Source organism: Setaria viridis, chromosome 4, assembly GCF_005286985.2.
Source record: "Setaria viridis chromosome 4, Setaria_viridis_v4.0, whole genome shotgun sequence".
Taxonomy (NCBI): Eukaryota; Viridiplantae; Streptophyta; class Magnoliopsida; order Poales; family Poaceae; genus Setaria; species Setaria viridis.
The window spans coordinates 14,410,843-14,417,695 of NC_048266.2; the positions used below are offsets into that span (position 1 = coordinate 14,410,843).

General features: G+C 46.1%; 1 pseudogene; it reads right to left on the reverse strand.

Annotated features, from left to right (window-relative positions):
• Positions 1-352: 352 nt before the first annotated feature.
• LOC117853463 (indole-3-glycerol phosphate synthase, chloroplastic-like) lies at positions 353-2,058 on the reverse strand (annotated as a pseudogene).
• Positions 2,059-6,853: the final 4,795 nt, after the last annotated feature.

The window sequence follows — 6,853 nt, forward strand, 5'->3', positions numbered from 1 at the left end:
TTGGCCTGCGGCCGGCAACGCACATGGATGCCGTGGCGGTGTGAGCGGCCAGTGGATGGCGAGGGGGTCGCCGGCAGCCGGACGGCGAGGCCAGCGGGGCACGGGTGGACGGCGCTCATTTTGAGAAATTTCTGTTTTAGAATTAGACAACACATGCTAAGTGCTAGTAGGAAGAAACTATCCAGTGAACTGATTTTCTTTTGAATGGCCAAATCAACAATACTGCAAGTCAATTCACAAGAAGTGGATAAAATGCAGTTGTCTCACTTTATTCTTGTTCTCATATCTAGTACAATGTTGGCATCACGAACAAATTAAATGGTATGGTAAAATAATGTATTGAGATAAAAAAAAATTCTGTTGTGATTAGGATCATGGATTTTTTATGTACCTTTCAGTTGTCATTAGTGGATAACTTTCTAGATTTTGTATCAACAATGACTGCATCACAACAATAATTGGAAAAAAATTATCCATTGAAACAACTATTCTGTCAAGCTGGGATTACAAAGTTTTTTTTATATGAAAAGCCAGACCAACCTACCATTATTTTCTTCTTCCTAATGATGTCACCACGTTTCTCTAACAACATGTTTGTGTTCGTAGTGTCGACTTCAAATGTCCCTGCAACATAAATAAAATTTCAGCTTACCGGATGGACAGAGGATAGCTGCACCCCACAAAGAAATTTTAGCTCGATGTAACTTTTGTTATGCAAGAACTGACGGAGACGTACCTAGACTGCAATTGTTGATGCCAATAGGTTGAACACCATCTATCTTCAGTACGTGATCCAACTCCTCACATCATGAACCTAAAATACAATTTATGTTTAGTAATTCCTCAAAAGAAAAGGTTAACTCCTTTAGTACGGCCAAAGGAGTGGTAATTACAACTTGTACGAGATGGTGAATTACACTTATGTATGTAAGCTAACATTTCAATAATAAAAATGCGTGTGTTCGAAAATTCAATAATCAAGCTAGACTGTTTTGCAACAGTAGCATGGTAGACTTTACTATGACAGGAAAGAATCAGTAGATGAAATATAAGTATACACACACACACAAGCTTGTGTCTACTAACCTCAACAAGAGCTGTCATGCCAAGACTCCTGCAAACACGAAGCATGTACTTGATGTCAAGGTCCGGCAGCACGGCAGCAATCAGGAGAATCGCATCGGCACCTTTCGAACGCGCATAATAGATTTGCCAGATGTCAATGATAAAATCCTTACAGAGTAGAGGGAACTGCATTGGCACAACAACCATATCCACAAAGGCACATTAAGTCAAAGTCAAGAGAGATAGAAGAAAATATTTCAATTCTTGAGACAATGCAAGCATGTTTGCATCGACTTACATTCACACCAGAATAGTGTATGGTCTTCATATTCTTAAAGCTCCCCTAGAGGAACGTGTATGCACAAGATCAGAAAATGTTAGAGAGCTGTAACAAAGAAATTTCATCAGCTGAAGAACAAGAAGCAAATGCCTGACCAGGAAGTGCTTCTCGTCAGTCAGGATGCTCAAGCAGGCCGCGCCGTTCTTCTCATAGGCTTGCGTGATCTCGACCTGTCAAGAATTTTAAAGAATCGCATTGGTCACCCACACACAGAGTCAATCTTCGATTCAGAGATGGCAAGCAAGTTGCAGGATGCAATGTTCCGCCCAGCAGCTATATCCAATTCCAAGAAAGAAGTCTCAACCTCTTAGTACAACCAACCGGGTTGAAGTGGTTCCTGAGGAGTCCCTGGTGGGCGATGCCTTCTTGACCTCGACGACGAGCGCGGGGAGCCCTCCGTTGTGGCAGCCGAGGCAATGTCCCTGGGAAGCGGCGCACGCTGCGTGGACTCAGCCACCCTCTGGAGCGGCGCCCGGGCCTTCCGCTGCGAGACCTCGACCTCCTTATCCCAGACGACCTGCTCGAGGACGTCCCACAGGATGGCCATGTCGTCCGGGGACCTCACCCCTACAGCCCAGCCGCACCGCTCGGGATATCACCCCTGCCGGCCTGTGGAGCTCGCCCTCGCCGGCCAAGCACCAACCGCAGCGCCAGGGGACTCCCTCCCTCCAATCCCTCCTCCAATCGCCGTCAGCTGCTGCTTGATGCCGCCCCTGCACTAAGTAGAGAATTGGCTTTCAATGCACCCCCTTTTGTCCTGGTTTAAAGTTGGCCTGGGACAAAAGCGGGTGCGCCACGGTAGGCAAAAATGGAGGGAAAGGTTAGTCCCGGTTGGTATTTGCAACCGGGACTAAAGGCCCTCCTTTAGTCCCGGTTGCAACGGCTAGTTTCGGGACGTCGGTGGCGTGACCCTTTTGTCTCGGTTGGAGGCTCCAACCGGGATAAAAGGGTGGACCTTTTATCCGAGTTGGAGCCTCCACCCGGGACAAAGAGTTTAGTCCCTGTTGGAGGATCCACCGGGACTAAATTTTCAACCGGGACAAAAGGTGTTCCTTTTTGTCTCGGTTGGAGTTTTTAACCGGGATAAAAACTCATCCCCATTATATTACAAGACAGAGGCCTTTCTTCCTCCTTCAGCCTGAGCCTGTCCACCACATAGACAGAGAGCTGAGCTTCACCTACTCTCCGGTGGTGCCGAAGCAAGGGAGGTGCTGCCCGAAGTTTTTTCCCTCATTTTCGTGGCAATTTCACTCAGCCAACACAAGTGTTGTGAAGGTTTGCTACTTCATCCTCTTGTTACGCTTTGATTTATGCTTTGGAGATGGAAATTAAGTTTATTTGCTAGAATGTGATGAAGGAAAAAATGGAGAGGTATTTTGAGCTAGAATGTGAGGGACTCATTGATGTGGCATATATAGTATGTATTATTGAAGTGGTTTAAGAATGATGGTACCTTGTCTAGACGGTTTATCTTATCAAATTCAATAAGGTTTTTCAAATCCATACTTGTTAAACTTGCATACCATGTTCGTCTCTGCGAGGATGTTCTCCGCCGAGCAGCAACGTATGTCAAGAAGGAGGTTTGATTCTACGAGAAAGAGTGGATACGGACATCGTGACTGTGTCCCCTTTTCCGTAGCATCTAACCTCTTTCATGATGAAGTGCGGCGCTGCCCAGTTAAGAACATGCTCGCAAGATGATCATGGTCTTCATGTTCAACAACTTCTGCAGTGGTAAGGAAAGAATTTTTGTACATAGATGACTTCTGCTACTTGTTGAACTTATCAAATTCAATAAGGTTTTTCAAATCCATACTTGTTGAACTTGCATACCGTGGTCATCGCTGCGACGATGTTCTCCGCCGAGCAGCAACTTATATCAAGAAGGAGGTTCGATTCAACGAGAAAGAGTGGATACGGACATCGTGACGGTGTCCCCTTTTCCGTAGAATCGAACCTCTTTCATGACGAAGTGCGGTGCCGCCCAGTTGAGGACATGCTCATAAGATGATCACGGTTTTCAAGTTCAACAACTTCTGTAGTGGTAAGGAAAGAATTTTTGTACATATATGACTTCTGCTACTTGTTGAACTTATCAAATTCAATAAGGTTTTTCAAATCCATACTTGTTGAACTTGCATACCGTGGTCATCTCACAGAGGATGTTCTCCGCCGAGCAGCAACGTATGTCAAGAAGGAGGTTGGATTCTACGAGAAAGAGTGGATACGGACATCGTGACCGTGTCCCCTTTTTCGTAGAATTGAACCTCTTTCATGACGAAGTGCGGTGCCACCCAGTTGAGGACATGCTCGTGAGATGATCACGGTCTTCAAGTTCAACAACTTATGCAGTGTTAAGGTAATAATTTTTGTATATAGATGGCTTCTGCTACTGGAGGAAGTGGCGATGGTGGGGGCGATCGTGGTTCCTCTTTCGGCAAGGGGAAAATCATAGTTGGCCCTCAGCATAAGCCGAAGAAAATGAGCGCGCTGGAAAGTCCTTTTAAAAAGCAATGCTTCGTTATTTACAGCAACGTCATGAAGAAGCTGTTGCCGTGGGTTAGGAAACTCCTTTTGGTAGTCGTTATGCTCCACCCTCAGTCCCGGGTGTTTCACGTTCACTTAGTACTACCATTTCAGGCGGCACAAATAAACCTAAGCATGAGGCTGGGTCAGCGGAACCTTCGTCTTCACCATCCAAGGATGCTTAAAGTCCTCCTAGATAATAACCAGTGGATGGCTTGTTGTATTGTATCATGTTGTTTGGATCTTTAATTTAAATATGTGTATTTGGATCTTCATGTTGTTGTATTGTACCATGTTGTTTGGATCTTTAAGCAATTTTCACGCGTAATCCATTGTCAAGTGTAATCCATTTTCATGCGTAATACGATGCAGATGGACCGGCAATGGATGTATAATGCAGACAGGCGGAGCAAGGTGTTTATTGATGGCTGCCACATGTTGATGACCCAGTTGCTTCCGGTTGCACTGAGGGGTGTTCTACCAGAAAATATCCGGTTGCCGCTCGTAAAGCTATGCGCGTTTCTCAATGCATTTTCGCAAAAGGCAATCGATCCATCCAAGCTATCAAAGCTACAAAACGATGTGGTGCAATGTCTTGTTAGTTTTGAGTTGTTATTTCCACCATCCTTCTTCAATATTATGACGCACTTACTGGTTCACCTAGTAAAAGAGATTGGTATTCTCGGACCTGTATACCTGCACAATATGTGACCTTTCGAGAGGTTCATGGCAGTCCTAAAAAACTATGTTCTTAATCGTGCCCGTCCAGAAGGAAGCATCACCAAGGGATATGGAACAGAGGAGGTGATCGAGTTTTGTGTTGATTTTATTGATTCAATTGACTCGATTGGGGTTCCAACTTCACGCCACGAGGGGAGGCTCCGAGGAATAGGCACGCTTGGATGGAAAATCAAGTTTCAGCAATGATACTGATTTGTTGAATAGTGTCCGCATAGATGCCATGGACAGAAATAATAGCAAGGAGTCATATTATGGTTTCATACAGGAGATATGGGAACTCGAATACGGACCGCTGTACATCCCTCTATTTCTTTGCAATTGGGTGAAGCTAACTGCCGTAACCAAAGATCAGTACGGAATGACAATAGTAGATCTGAGCAAGACTGGATACAGTGATGACCCATTCGTACTTGCCAATGATGTGCATCAGGTGTTCTATGTGAAGGACATGTGTAGCAAACCCAAGAGAAATCCAGAAGAGACATGGGAGCCAAAGTGCCACATAGTTCTTCCAGGTAAAAGAAAAATCGTGGGAATCGAGGATAAAAAAATCAATCAGATGATTATGATGAGTTTGATGGCATGCCTCCATTCACAGTTGAAGTTGATCCAAGCATCCTGCTATCCAAAGAAGAGGCTCCGTACTTACACTGCGATCATGATCAAGGAACTTTCGTGAAGAAAAATTTTACAACGTTGTATTGTAATGCGCTAAATTTACATGACCTTTGTGTAGTACTTGATACAATTTTTAATTTACCCTATGTATGATTTCATGTGTTCTTAAATTTGTTAGGTGAAGATTTATTAGATAAACATGAACAATATTAACCACATACATACATGGATTTTTTTGCGCATTGAAATTATATAATTGAATAATTTCTTGATCACAGCGATGCAGTAAAAAAAATATTTTAGAGGCTAAATGAACTGGTATAGAATTAATGACTAAATCACACTTATTGTCAATATACTTGCTAATTAAATATATTTTTGCATGTACAAAATATGTGAAGGTTTTTGTTTTCATCCTGAAATGCAGTGAAAACATAAATAAAATCTAATTCCAAAAAATAGGTGGGAGAAGAAAAATGGGAAATGGATCTTTTGTCTCAGGTGCCAACAGCAACCGGGACAAAAGGCCACCCCTTTTATCCCGGTTGCAAAGGGTAGTTTTCGACTCCCGCCGGGACGTACCCTTTTATCCCGGTTGTTGGTGGCACCAGGGATAAAAGGGTAGGCTCCCCGCCCCACCTAGTGATGCACCCTTTTGTCCCGGGTCCCATCACCAACCGGGATAAAAGGGGAGGGCCTTTTGTCCCAGTTGGTAATGGGACCCGGGACAAAAGCTCCTTTACTCCCGGGTGCCATTACGAACCGGGATAAAAGGGGAGGTTAAAAGGCACTGTAGCCTCTTCTACCCCCCACGCTAGTTACACTTAGTCAAAATTTCGCCAAGATCCCGCGCTCTGCTTCGTCGCCGCCCGTCCGCCTCCCTCGTCAGCTACCGTCGTCGTCATCCCCCATTGCCCCAGCCATCGTCGTCCCGCCGCCCGACCACCTCACCCACGCCCAGACAGCCTCCTCCTCCATCGCGCCAGCCCGCCTCGATCCTCCTCTGTCGCGCCCCGGCCCCTCGACCTCGTCGCCGCCGGCCACCTCCATCGCGGGGCCTCGTCGCTGCCTCCGTCCTCGTCGCCGTCTTTGCCCTCGTTGCCGCCTCCGTCCTCGTTGCCGCCTCCACCCTCGTCGTCGCCTCTGTCGCGTGCGCCGCCTCATCGCCGGCCGCCTCCGCCCCGGCGTTTGCTTCGCTCCGTCCTCGCCTCCGCCGTCCCGCCGCCCCGGCCACCATCGACCGCGCGAGGTCCGCCGGCACTGGCGCCGGGAGTACCGCTCTTGCTGACGGGCTTGCGTCAAGGGCCTTTTTTTAGTTAGAAAATAAATAGAAATGAGTAGTAATTAGTTAGAAAATCAATAGATATTTGTATATGTGTTAGAAAATCAAATTAGTGGAAATTAGTAGTAATTAGGTTAGTCGCTCTACCTAGGTTAGAAATTAATCGTGTTTCGTCGTGGTTCTGTCCCCGCCTCCGCCGTCCCACCGCCCCGGCCGCCGCCGTCCCAACCTAGGCATCGTCGACCGCGCGAAATTCGTACAAATTCATGTTATTGCTAGAA